General features: G+C 33.2%; 1 pseudogene; it reads left to right on the top strand.

The window, feature by feature from the left end:
- The first annotated feature begins 10,595 nt into the window (after positions 1-10,595).
- LOC122482183 lies at positions 10,596-10,763 on the top strand (annotated as a pseudogene).
- The last annotated feature ends 529 nt before the right edge of the window (positions 10,764-11,292 follow it).

Below are 11,292 nucleotides of genomic sequence, written 5' to 3'. Positions count from 1 at the left end.
TCACTCAAGGACTTACCTTTCACTTTTCTATACCCATGACCAAGCTGTTTTCTCACGTGGAATTGTCCTTATTTGCGGCGGGGTGGGGGTTGGTGGTGAAGGGAGAGAGGTTGTATATCTTCCAGTTCTCAACTGAATATTATTTCAATCATGATGTCTTTCCAAGTCTGCTTCTACCATTTATCATGAAATACTTGAAGATATAAGTCTTGCTCATGTTTTGAATCCTTATTTCCTTCCGGTTTTGTAACGTAAGCACATAGCGTGCTTTAAATAAATGACTGTTGTCAGAGTTAATATGAACATCGGTTAAGTTATTTGCTATTCAAATTATCGGTTCAGAATGGAATACAAATAATTCTCTTTGATACTAAATTTTCATTGAGCAACCAGTATTAAGCTCAGCTATTAACTAACAGTTGCACAGATAATATTGTTAATAGTCTTCTACTTGTCCTTATTTGTAAAATTACATTGACTTTTTTTAAATAATAAACATAGTTTATAAAACTGGAAAATGCATATTGGTAAAAAATGACATAATTCTTGTAATTCACTGATTAACCACAGTTTTTACTTTTAAAAAGATTATCCAGGGGCGCCTGGGTGGCGCAGTTGGTTAAGCGTCCGACTTCAGCCAGGTCACGATCTCGCGGTCTGTGAGTTCGAGCCCCGCGTCGGGCTCTGGGCTGATGGCTCAGAGCCTGGAGCCTGTTTCTGATTCTGTGTCTCCCTCTCTCTCTGCCCCTCTCCCGTTCATGCTCTGTCTCTCTCTGTCCCAAAATAAATAAACATTGAAAAAAAAATTTAAAAAAAGATTATCCAGACATTTAAAAAAATTATTTAATGTTTATTTATTTTTGAGAGAGAGCAGGTGAGCACAAGCGGGGTAGGGACAGAGAGAGACACACAGAATCTGAAGCAGGCTCCAGGCTCTGAGCCATCAGCCCACAGCCCGATGTGGGGCTCCAACCCACAAACTGCAAGATCATGACCTGAGCCAAAGTCAAATGCTTAACTGACGGAGTCACCCAAGCACCCCGATTATCCAGACATTTTTATATTTATGTGCACATGAACATTTGAAAGATAATTTAGCCTTTATTATTAACATTTTCCTTATGATACAATATAGCTATTTTATTGTATTTATTTGTTATTTTAGGGAGAGAGAAAACACAAGCATTAGCAAGGGTGGAGGGAGAGGGGCAGAGGGAGAAAGACAGAACATTTTTTGTTTGTTTGTTTACATGTAGAATTTATTTATTTATTTATTTATTTATTTATTTATTTGGATTTTTTTTATTTTCTTTCTTTTTTTTATTTTAAAATTTATTTATTTAAATTCAAGTTAAGTAGCTTACAGTGTAGTATTGGTTTCAGGAGTAGAACCCAATGATTCCTCAGCTACGTATATACCCAGTGCTGATTACAACAAGGGACAGTCAACCAACTGGGCCATCCAGTCGCCCCACAATACAGTTATTCTAATAACTACTTTGTATTACCCTGAACAAATTAGCAGGATAATTTATATTTTAAATGTAAATGTGAATTTACATTAAGGTGACTTACATTTTAAGGTGATTTAATTTTTGAAAGTATTATTATTAATATAAATAGCGTAACCATGAATTTATAGTGAAAACTAAGACACTTTGGAAATAAGAATGATGCATATTCGTATTCACTCTAATTATAAACAATATTGTAATGAACAACGTTGCAAGCATATTTTTGAGGTAAACCACACATTTTTATTGTCCCTTCTTAAAGTTTGAATTGCTGTGTCAGAATATAAATACTTTTTATCTTTAAACTGTGCTCCCCTTAGAGTATCAGTATTTGATATTCTGCCACCAGCCATAAAAGACAGTAAATATTCCCTGCACTCTCAATAAACTGGGAGTAGTTTTCTACGTACGTAGTGTCGTACGTTTAAGCAAGGGATCATGTCACAATGTTGATTCCACTTTCATTTCTTTGAATAGTAGTGAGGTAGAACAGTCTTTCATTTATTGTTTTGGCTACTAGTATTTCTTCTGTAAATTTCTAAAAGCCTAGGAAAGTCATTGCTTATTTTTTTTGTTTGATTTTGTTTTCTTTTGCTTTAAGGATGAGCACTGGCTGTATGAACATGGAAGGCAATAGAGAACTATAGACTAGTTAAAGAGAACTATAGAGAACTATAGACTAGTTAAAGTAAACACAAGCTAATGTGACGCGGGGTTTATCTTAAACATTGTCTGACATTGGAAATACAAAACATATTAAAATACTTGAAAATATAACATTTAATAACTTACTGATGAAAATATGATAAAGGTAATAAGCTAATTGAGGATAGGATAATAGGGAAATTTATTTTTAATTCATTGTTATATATTTTAAATAAAAAAGAATAAATGTATTAGCAAAAGTTCTTCACTACACATATTATGTGTTATCAAACTGATTATTTAGTATTTATATGTCAGACTATAAAGCTAATATAAACTTTAAGTCAGGCTGGATTGGCTGCATTTGACAAGAACACTTGTTGATTTACCTTTTAATTTGTTCTTTATTTTATTTTTGTTAAGAACATGAGTCAGGAAGTCATTTGCCTTCTGAAAAACAAAAATGAAACATAAAATGTCAATTTTGTGAATATGAATGAGTACCAAGCTGTCTCTAAAGGACAACTGAATTATTATCAGAAATTGTTTGTAGGTAGTTTGAAATGAGTAGATTGCACTCTGACCAAAGAATCATTTCAACCTTAAAAAAAAATAAACCTGAGTTATCAGTAGGAATATTTGTGAGAATGCAGTCAATTTGAGAAACAAACTAATTATAATTTCTCATTTTATCAGTACTGACTAAATTCTTAAGTTTACTCTGTCTTATGTAGGGTATGGATGTCAAAGTAGAGGTGGTTCATTTAGTAATAATTAGATTTTTAAATGTTTACTTTGTTCTAGTATTTGAGCTAATATTATCTTGGAAGACTAACAATCTATCTCAAATAGCTTTTCCCCCTATAATTAGATTAATATTGAGTTGCTATAGTCAGATAAAGTTAAATAGTTGCAATACTTTTTTAAATGCAATTGAATTACTGTGAAAATTATCGATAACTATTCATCGCCTGGGGACAGATATTTAAATAAATGTCAAGTTAACCATATAATTATTCTAATTGAATATGTAATGAAAAGTAACAATATTTGTTACACTAAACTGTCTTAATTATGTAGATTTGTGTCCTGCAGGCTTTGCAAAATTGCAAAGAAGAGAAAAATATAAATATTTCCAAATTGTGGTTGAAGAATGCCGTTTCAAAATATTCTGAGAGATAATAGAGAAAGTATAATCATGAAATATCACATTTTGTTCAGCATTGCATTTGCCATAAAATGTCTTGCTGTCATGGACAGTAAAACCAAATTTGGCATTGAAGGCTGTAGCTTTATGAGAGGTAGTCATCAATTAATTCAAATATGATGCTCAAAATATAGTTGACACAAATATGTTAAATGTACACATAACTTCTGAAGACATATTGCATTGAGTCTACTCATAGTCTTTCCATGTCAAGCTATCACTACTTATTCTGGTATAAATTCAGGAACTTAAAGATCAAGTTTCTATTTATTTTAATTATTCTGCAGGTAGTTTCTTGAAATATCCAATTTTGGGGCACCTGGGTGGCTCAGTTGACTGAATGACTGACTCTTGATTTTGCTTCAGGTCATGATTCCAGGATCATAGAATCGAGCCCCATGTTGGGCTCCATGCTGATTGTGGAGCCTGTTTAAGTCTTCTCTCTCTCTCTCTCTCTCTCTCTCTCTCCTTGTGTCCCTCTTGCCCACCTGTGCAAGCTCTCTCTCTCTTTCTAAAATAAAAATAAATCAGGGCGCCTGGGTGGCACAGTCGGTTGAGCGTCCGACTTCAGCCAGGTCACGATCTCACGGTCTGTGAGTTCAAGCCCCGCGTCGGGCTCTGGGCTGATGGCTCGGAGCCTGGAGCCTGTTTCTGATTCTGTGTCTCCCTCTCTCTCTGCCCCTCCCCCGTTCATGCTCTGTCTCTCTCTGTCCCAAAATAAATAAAAAACGTTGAAAAAAAATTTAAAAAATAAAAAATAAATAAATAAATATACAGTTTTATTTTTTATATGGATGTCTATTTCATCTTTCAAGTATTATCTGTAAATCTATTTAGACAATCTTTATCTTAAGTGTATATTTCAGAATACAATAACAATAACCTTAATTATCTTTATGTCATTATTTAGTGATAATGAAGACCATCAACTATGTTATAGATCATCTGTTGGTTACTCAGCTATTTAAGTATTATATATCATATCAAAAATTTAAATGGAATCTTAAATTTCTTGTCATAAACAAATGGCAAAGGTACACATAAACATTTATTACTTTAAAAACATTTTGGATAAATTTTTATAGGTAATATACATGTATGTAAATGAAGATTATATAAACAGAAATAAAATATCATTTGGTGTTTAAAATACATTGAGATATATACATGTCATTTGAATTTTCTGATTATTTGATTTTCATCTTCATTGGAATATGAGTTTCAAACTTCAAACAAAAAATTAAACCAACCAGATGAAGTTATTATAAATTAAATTTCAGAATGTTATATTTGCCCATAGTTTGTTTCTCTAATGATTTAGGTTATATTCATTCATCTATTTATTCACTACATTGTGTTGACCAGCTAATGTGGTCTAGACTTTTTTTAAGTATTGGGAACACAACAATGGATCATATCTGTTCTCATGGAATTTCATTGCTAAGTGATAATGTCAAGTAAGAAAAAAAAACAAAACCCTCAATTAACATTAACAGCCACAAAAGTATAGCAACAAAGAAGCTAGTTCTCAGTTAGACTGACTCTGCTGGTAAACAACTATTAATAACAAGAATGAGAAGGAATTTTGTGCAGGGTGTTTGCTTCATTTGTTTCAGATCTTTTTCTTACCATTTCTTAGTTCCACCATGTTGAACAAGGAGACCAATTCTACACATTCCAACTGGGATTAACAGAAAGAAGGGATTGGTTAAAGATTGTAGGGTGGAGGAAGGACAAGTTAAGGGTATTTCTGTCTCCGTCATCTCCAGCATTGCCCCATCTTCTGTGGCTCTGGTTGCCAATGGAGCACCCATTTCTACATTTCTAGCTCTCTCTAAGCAGCCTCTTCTATGGGTGTGGTCCCCTAATCCCAGAGAGGTCCAGGCTGTTGGATTAGTTTCCCCCTACTTCTCCCATTATTTCTTCAGCTGTCTGAGACAGCTGTCTCCTTGCTGCCAACTAGAAGTGTCTTTTTCTTCCTTCTTTCCTTTCTTTCTTTTCTTTCTTTCTTTCTCTCTCTCTCTCTCTCTCTCTCTCTCTCTCTCTCTCTCTCTGTCTCTTTCTTTCTTTCTTTTTAATGTTTATTTATTTTGTAGAGCTGGGACGGGGGAGGGGCAGAGAGAAAGGGACCAACATACGAGTTTCCTAACCATTTTCTGTTTGTCCTTTCACCTATTCCATCCCACATTATCAATTTCTTGCATTGATGTTCTTGGCTTAAAATCCTAGAGTTGCTTTGGTTTTTCTGACTTAAACTTATATTAGTTAAAATATCGATACCTGTGAAAATCTGGAGAGCAAAAGTGGTTTTTAACTTTGTCAAAAATTATCAGGAGAAGCTGATTATTTTTCAGTAGCTATTTACTTTGAGGATTTTCAAAAGAATAATTGTTTGACAGCATGCTTGAGGATAATTCAGCTAACTTTATAAGAAAAATTAAAGCTAAAAGTCACATTTAGAAGAGAAATCTTCAGTGGTAGCTGTATTAGAGATGCAATATTTTGCTTCATTTGGCTTTAAAATGTTATAAGAATTTTTAATTTTTTTGAAATGCTTTTGATTATGGTAACAGTTACTGGGCTTGCCCCCACAGAATGTCACATGAATAAAATAACTTTGTGTAAATGAGTTAGGAAAAATTTCATTCAACGGGATTTTTTGTTGGAAATCCTAAGAATTTCCTCCAGACAGAGATATTATTTTATTTAACTGTAGAACTATAATGAGAAACTTAAAGTAAAACAAGGGGAAAAATGGCAAACTAAGAGATATTCTAATTATAATTGTATAGGTTTTTCTATGGTGCAAATTCTGTCTGGATCTTCTCATTCATTTTGTATACCTTTTCATCTAGTATATTTTTCTCTTGATGACATATAGCAAAAGGAAAAGACGGGTAGGTGAATATGAAAGTGGCTCCATAATGAATTGTATTTTACATCGTTCATGCTCTATACTTGTCATTTTAAAGCTACAAATAGAAGAGGGTAATTTTTATGAGTACTTTTCTTTTGTTTAGTTTTCCTAATTTTTTTTTGCCTTGTAGAACTAAACTGCTCTCTTATTTTAGCATTAACATAGATTCTAACCACATACTTTGACTATTATCTATAAATTAAAATATTAAATCAATAAGAATATTGAAATATGAAAATGAATGTAATATTCATGAAAGTGTGACAAGAGAGAAAGGGGGTTAATCAGGGTGAAGGATCACTGTTTCAAACAGAAAATATATGGTTATTTTCTCAGTAGACATATAGCATTCAAAATTTGCTGCACCATATATGATTAGTGGGAATGCAAAATGAAGGGAACTTTGGTAACATCTAGCATCATTGCATAGTTACACTGTTTTTAATAGACTCATTTCTAAAAATCAAATTTAAAAACACATTGTTAAAATGTGATAAGCAATTAGTTGCAGTAGTATTAACAATAACAAAATAGGAAGCCCCCCCCCCCAAAGGTCACTAATAAGGGACTATTCAACAAACACTTTTGCATCCTTTTTTTCCCAACTTTTAAAATTTATTTATTTATTTTCAGAGAAACAGAGACAGCATGAGCAGGGGGCGGGGGGGGGGGGGTGGTGAGTGGTGGTCAGTGAACAGGGCCTGACACACGAAACCACGACATCATGACCTGAGCCAAAATCAAGAGTTGAATGCTTAACCAACTGAGCCACCCAGATGCCTCAAACTATTTTGCATCTTTAAGAATGAATACTATGGTGCTATAAAAAGAGATGATAACTATCTTTACATATTACTTAGGCAGTGGTTTTCAACTGGGAGTGACTTTGCACACACCTGGATTCATATCTGGAGACATTTTGATGATCATGACTTGGGATTCCTACTGACATCAGTTTGTAGAGGTCGTGAATGCTCTTAATCAACTTGCGATGCATAGGACAGTCCCCAAAAAAAGAATTTCCAGCCCCAAATGTCAGTAGAGCCAAGGTAGAAAACACTTTACTATGGTTATCAACACCAGGATATAACTTTGAAGTGAAAAATATAATGGGGGAGATAATGTGTATAGTATTCTATCACAAAAATATATACACATATTTATTTTTTTCTAAGCCCAAACAGTATCCGGTTTTCATAAACAATCATGGTATTTCAGGCAGGACATGGGCAGACAATCATTAGCAGTCTACACTTTTAAATTAAAATATTAACAATTTATAAATTAAAAAGTTTTGATTGGAGGGACAGAATAGAAAGGAGCTAATAGGGATAAAACTAGAATTATCTGAATAGTTCTCTATTTCATTTATATGTAAAATGTGCAATCCTCCCAAAATGAATAAAAAGATAAAAAAATCTAACAGCTGTATGATATGTTAGATTTTTCTTGTCAGAAATAATTTATCCAAAAAGAACATTTCTGATGGATTGAGAGAAAGTAGAGAAGCCACTGGGTACCATGATCAAGGAGAGCATATTATTTTTTTTTTATTATTGTTGTTTCTAGGAAGATTGAATCCAAGCGAAGAATGTAAAGAAACACAGATTGATGCTATAAAGGGAAACGGGATATTTGATAGAGCTAAGATTCAGAGAATAGGGAGGGAATAGAATAAGGAAAGATGGTAAGTTTGTAAAGAAGGAGGAAGAAGTATGCTTCTTCTTCATGTTACAATGGAGATATAAAGAATGAAAATACAGGGACATTTTGAGGCAAAGAAGGTAGCAACTGAATAATCCAAATTACCTTATCTTTTACACCATTTATGGAAAGCAAAGAGGTGGGATTAGATTATGAATTTGAGGAATGTGAATTGTGTGGGAACTGTGGATCCAGGGATATTTTAGAAGTCAATTAGAAAAAAAAAGTGAAAATATTTTTTTTTTCAGTTCTGAAGATGTTTGAAATAACCTGTAAGGAAATCTGGACTGTATTATTATGTATCTCTGGCAGCCAATGTAGAGCATCTATTTAGGCTGCATAAAAGATAAAGATAGAAGTAAGAATACATTAAATTGCCTTGTTTTCTACACTAATTTAATTGTGTTTTAATATCCAACTTCTCCAACCTTTTTTTTTTATTTTTTTTAACATTTATTTATTTTTGAGACAGAGAGAGACAGAGCATGAACGAGGGAGGGGCAGAGAGAGAGGGAGACACAGAATTGGAAGCAGGCTCTAGGCTCTGAGCCATCAGCCCAGAGCCTGACGCGGGGCTCGAACTCACGGACCACGAGATCGTGACCTGAGCTGAAGTCGGACGCTTAACCGACTGAGCCACCCAGACGCTCCGAACCTTTTTTTCTTTTTGAATAGTTATCCAATATATATTTATATGAAACAGGAATCCAAGCCTATGAGCATACCAAACATGTTTATATCTAGTACATTTATATAGCAATCATGAAATAATATGCATATTTCTAGGTGACAAAAATGAGCCTGTGTGGTGGCACTTATACAAGTATTGCTCATAAATAACAAAGTCATAGGAGTTAATAGTAACTCTCTTCCCTGTTTTTTGAATTTACCTTATCTGTTAAGATGCAAATTAATAAGAATAATTGAGTATCTGGAAAATTTCCCAGAAAGTTATTTCACCAAAGATGTTCAGTTTAAACTTAATTAAGTTGTTTTGGTTTTTGTTTTTCATCACTTAGATAATGATGATGCTTGCATGAAAAAAAATGCTGAATTAAAAGTTGTAATTTTGCCACTAGATCACTAGATGGTATGCAGTTTCTTTAAGGAAATTTGAATTAAGAAATGTGTAAAACACTGAATTCATATCCAATAGCTAACGTTATTCATTTAATGATATTTATTTCCCTCAAAATTAATATATTACTACAGAATATTTTTAACAAAGACTATAGTCATCTTCCTATTATTATGTAGTAAGATGATGGCTTTCCTGATTGTTGATTAACTATTAAAACATGTCATTTTTGTTTATAATTTATAGTGTATTACCAGGTCTACCTTGGAATAGAATTCATAAAAAAAGTTATATGGTAAGACACCCCTAAAACATGAATTTTATTTTTACCATTTCTTCAAATGCAATAGAATATCATTTAGGTTAATATTGACAACTGATGTCCAATCTGATGTTGTGCCTTTAATAATAGGCATCCTTTAGGCTACATAATTCGAGGTTATCATAATAAAAGTCCCAGACCATTCCACACTTAATAACTGAACTATACTGATTACTGTTTTAAGCCCACCAAAGTACTAAGGACACTGGACAATTAATAATACTTGGGCTATCAAAAATTAAAAGTCATATAATTGCTTAACTGTGATATTTATGAAATATTGGAAATTATAAAACATTAAATGAAATTGCTCAGCTCTGATTTAAAGCATTTTCCAAAATCTCTTTACAGAGTTAGAACATTTCTGTTCTTATTCAATACCTACTGTGGAGATGTGAGCCATTTGTATGGAAATGTTTTAGTATAAAATGGTAGAAATTGCCTTTGATATGCAGAAAAAACATAATTTGGAGTTTAATGTTTAGGTAAAAAGAAATTGAAATTTTAAATTCTAATACTATTTGTTTTTTTTTTTTAATTTTTTTTCAACTTTTATTTATTTTTGGGACAGAGAGAGACAGAGCATGAACGGGCGAGGGGCAGAGAGAGAGGGAGACACAGAATCGGAAACAGGCTCCAGGCTCTGAGCCATCAGCCCAGAGCCTGACGCGGGGCTCGAACTCACGGACCGCGAGATCGTGACCTGGCTGAAGTCGGACGCTTAACCGACTGCGCCACCCAGGCGCCCCAAATTCTAATACTATTTGAAAGCACTTAATTTTAAAAGAAAATATGATGTTCGAATTAATTTGTAAAATGAATTCATTTTTGTTTCTCAATTAAAATCTTGTGTGGGCTTCTGATTTCAGCCAGGATGGAGTAGCCACATTCTTCCCAGTTCTTACCTTACAACTACCAGAATAAGACTAAAATTGGAGAAAGCACCCTGCCCATTCAAACTTATTACATAGCTATAGCAATGAAGAGTGTGGTATTCTTAGAGGAATAAACATGCAGATCAATAGAGTTCAGAAATGCATACAATATGCTTGGCTGATTATTCACAAAGGTATAAAAGGCACTCAATATATATTGGGTAGCATTTCAACTAATTGTGCTAAAGCAGTTCCTTACCCAAAGGCAAATGACTGACTGAATGAACAAAACTTCTACCTGTATCTCACCCTTATACAAAATGTTATAGATCAATCGCTTCTCGGCCTTTTGGCTAAGATCAAGTGCAAAATGTTATAGATCATGGATCCATAGATTATGGATTTATATATAAAACATAATGCTGTAAATTTTTTTAGGAAAAAAAGTACAAGAAAATCTATGGGATCTAGGGTAGGCAGAGTTCTTGGACTTTACTCCAAAAACAGTGTCTTTAAAAGCAAAAAAAAACCCCAACAAATCGCACATTATCAAAATTAAAAGCTGTTGGCCTGCAGTAGACCCTGTTAAAAGAATAAAAGACAATCTATGAAATGGAAGAGAATGTAGGTTATGTAAAGAACTTTCAAAACTCAACAGTAAAACTATTCCAATTAGGAAATGATCAAAATACATAAAGAAACATTATGCCTAAAACAATTTAAAGATGGCAAATAAACATAAGAAAGATGTTTATTATCATTAGCTATAAAAGGTAAGCAAATTAAAACCAAAGTGAGATTTTGCTACATGAAGCTATCATGATGGCTAAAAATGTAGAAAAATAGTGACAACACCAAATTCATTAAGGATGTGGAGAAACTGGATCAATCCTATATTGCTGGTAGAAATAGAAAATAATTACAGCCACTTTGGAAAAGACTATGACAGTTTCTTATAAGACTAACCATCCATTTACCATACAACCAAGTAATTGTACTCTTGTACATTTATTCCAAAGAAACAAAAACT

The sequence above is a fragment of the Prionailurus bengalensis genome, chromosome C1 (assembly GCF_016509475.1).
Source record: "Prionailurus bengalensis isolate Pbe53 chromosome C1, Fcat_Pben_1.1_paternal_pri, whole genome shotgun sequence".
In the NCBI taxonomy this organism is placed as follows: Eukaryota; Metazoa; Chordata; class Mammalia; order Carnivora; family Felidae; genus Prionailurus; species Prionailurus bengalensis.
Note: the sequence above shows the minus strand (reverse complement) of the source record. Positions and strands in the feature narration are given on the sequence as shown.